Source organism: Dipodomys ordii, unplaced genomic scaffold (assembly GCF_000151885.1).
Source record: "Dipodomys ordii isolate 6190 unplaced genomic scaffold, Dord_2.0 Scaffold8, whole genome shotgun sequence".
Lineage (NCBI taxonomy): Eukaryota > Metazoa > Chordata > Mammalia > Rodentia > Heteromyidae > Dipodomys > Dipodomys ordii.
The window spans coordinates 1,958,063-1,961,459 of NW_012267224.1; positions in this window are offsets into that span (position 1 = coordinate 1,958,063).

Genomic DNA, 3,397 nt, shown 5'->3' on the forward strand with positions numbered 1-3,397 from the left:
AGGTGGCTCAGTGGTAGAGCGCTTGCCTTGCATGCCTGAGGCCCTGGGTTCAATTCCTCAGCACCACATAAGCAAAAAGAAAAAAGTCGGAAGTGACACTGTGGCTCAAGTGGTAGAGCGCTAGCCTTGAGCTGAAGAGCTGAGGGACAGCGTCCAGGCCCAGAGTTCAGGCCACACGACTAGACTCCCCGACCCCCCCCCCCCGCAAAAAAGTCTTTCAATATTTAAAAAATCTTTATATTTAACTTCTAGAATAATAACTTTCTGTTTGCTACCATTTTGTTTAAGACTCGGTATCTGGGTGAGAAGGAAGGGGGCGGGGCTCTGGAGAGCCCTACACATTTACAAGTAGGACTTCTGTGCTGACTTTTTGAACAAAAGAGGAATTAGGTTATCTCCTCACTGATAGCATAACCCAGAATTCCACATCTCTTTTCTATCTCCTTAGTTCCACCTAACTTGCAATGATGCTGTACCTAGAACCTGAACTAGCTCCGATGTATTCAAACAGTAAAGACAGAATGAAAATTTACACATAGAGGATCCTTCCGCTCCTCAGTGTGGGTTGGCAGAAATAGAAGCAGTTGAGAGAGAACCCAGTCAGTGTATTTCCTCAGTGCTTTGTTATTTTTAAGTGCAGTGCAGCTGCAGGTGGATGGGAAATGATGGTGATTGGATGCTGCTTCTTCCTCCTCCTCCTCCCCCCCTCTTCCTCCCCCTCCTCCTCGTCCTCCTCCCTCTGTCTCCTCCTCCTGCCCCTCCTCCTCCTCCTGCCCCTGGTCGTCGTCCCCCTCCCCCTCCCCCTCCTCCACCTCCACCTCTCCTCCCCCCCCCTCCTCCTCCGAAGGCGTTTTCCCCTCGATCTTCCAGGTCCGGTGCGCTTTGGAACCCTCGGGTCCCGAGACTCAGCCTGGGATCTCAGCTTTCTCCGAAGGCCCAGGGAGAGGCCGGGGTGGGGGCAAGGCCGCGGGGCTGCGTAGGAGACCACGCCGGGCCTGAGCCGCGAGGAAAGCTGCACCCCCTGGGGGAGGGGGAGGGCGCTGACCTCCCAGCGCCGTGACCTTGACCCGAGGTCACCGGCTTTCTTTACTCCCCACTGCTTTGAGAGGCCGCTGGAGGCGTGGGGTGGACGGACGGTCCGCGTCTGCCCACGGATGGACGGATGGACGGACGGACGCACCCTGCGTCTCCGGTGTCCCCCGTCCGGTCCCGGAGGCGGAGGGCCGAGGGGCCGTCACGTTGGAATACACTCCCTAGAGTGCGGGGAGCCAGACCCCACGGGCGGGTGTGGGGTGCCCCCGGGGAGGGGTGCAGGCTCTGCGGGCCGGGCGCGTGCGCGCGTGCGCGGCGGGCCCGCTCCGACCCCGGGTCACGCGTCCTGGCCCGTCTAGGGACTGCTTGTGCACGGAGGGGGTGGGAGGACAGAGGCGTCGGCAGGAAGTCTGCCCCCCCCCCCATCACGCGCATTCCGCCGTGAACGCAGGGCGGACATTCACGGGCGCGGGAGCAGGTTGTGCTGCGGCCCGGGACTCGGGGCGGGACACCTTCCCTTTGTAGCTTCGTTTTCTCATGCGTAAAACAAAAAAAAGCAAGCCAGGCTTGGCGATCACGCCTCAGGGTATTAGAAAAGAACGCACGAGTTCTAGAACCTTCCTGGGTACGGTGGAGAACGAGCGCCACCTAGCGCGAGCCAAGTAAACCCCCCTCCAAAAAGAAGAAGAGGAAGAAGGCCTCGTCCCCAGACCCACGTTTTCCCCGCTCTCCATTGCTATTATTCGGAGGTGATCAGCTTTGAAAGTCTCACTCTGAACATCGACAGAACCTGGGGGCATGGCCTGGCCAGCAAGCAGGATGCCCCACCCCGGAATTCAAATGGGCACACTGAAGATTCAAGCGCGGGGTGGGAGGGAGGGGAGGGGAGGCCTGGGGCAGGGAGCCCAGACCCCCACGTCCTGTGCACCTGGCGGTCTTCGTGTTTTACTGGTGCCACAGGAATGGTTTTCAGAGACGAATTTACTCAGGACACTGACAAAGGATTTAACCCTATCCATGAGGATGGTCAAACCTGTCTTGTCCCTCGGGCTTTCTCTCCGTGTGTGGATTGCTGGAACTCTCTCTCTCTCTCTTCCCCCCCCCCCCCCGTGTGTGTGTAGGGATAGACTAGAGATAGACCACAGCAGATAAAGACACTTCGTGCTGCTGTTGAGTTTGAGTTGGTTGTGAAATCCAGAAAAAAAGTCTTTACGATTTAGTATTTTGGCCCCAAGAAACAGACCATGCGTCCCTTTCTGAGTGTTGAGGTAGCTTGTCTTTGGGGGAGAAAATGAACTCATTCCTATTGGGTCTCAGGCACTGTTTTAGGGATTGGGGTTCCGAGTCTTGTAAGACTGCCCTCCCTTCTACAAGTTAGTGGGGGAATCTCATTAACAAACACATGCCTGTATGTATAAAATAAGAAAGAAAACTTCACCATGGAGAAAATTAAAATGGAACGATGTGGGGAAAAAAGAGAGATGGAACTACTTTGTAGAGAGTGAGGTTTAAAGCATAAGGCGATGCTTTGGCTAGCTGAGGGAGTCTCCCCAAAATAGACTAGAAAGAACCAGAGAGATGGGTACTTCAGGAAAGACAGAGGGGGGGGGAGAGGGAGGTAAGGAGGGAGAGAAAGACAGAGAGGGAGGGAGGGAAGGTGAGAGACAGTGACAGAGATTGAGAGAAACATCCCACGATGAGAAACACAATGAATTTCAAGGTTTGCAACTGTAGTTGAAGAAGTAGAGACTGACATGGTGCCAGGGTCTGGGAACATGGGCACCCACAGGCACTGGCTTTCAGGGCGATGGAGAGACAAGGTTGTTTGGTTTTGCAGTGCTGGGGATGGAATCCAGAGTCTCTTGCATCCTAGGACAAGCATTCTATCACTGAGTTTCATCTCAGCCTGGGAAGAGACCAGGGGATCAGTCTGAAATACATCTCAGTGAGTATGGCCAGAGGAAGGAACGAAACTGGTGAATATGGGTGACTCTTTCAAGAAGATTGGCATGAAGAGGAGCAAAGCAACGATGAGGTGGAAGCTGCTGAGGATCCCGTATCAGATTCATTTGCACAAAGCTACTTAGGCTCATGTCTATGCGGATGGAAGCCAGCCAGCACAAAGAGATAAAGCAGGAGAGAAAGGTCAGTAGCAAAGTCCTTGAGAAGGTGGCAAGAACTGGTTTCTGGTAAGAAGAACACATTGGAGAGGAAGGGGAAGGAGAATGCAACAATATTCAGTGCATAGGCTATGAACAGAGGGAAAGTGACTAGAGAGGTGTGTTCGGAGGGATGGGTCAGAATAGTGAAGGGGGTGATGTCCTATCAATCAAGATGCATTGTATTTATAACCGGCTTGATGAAC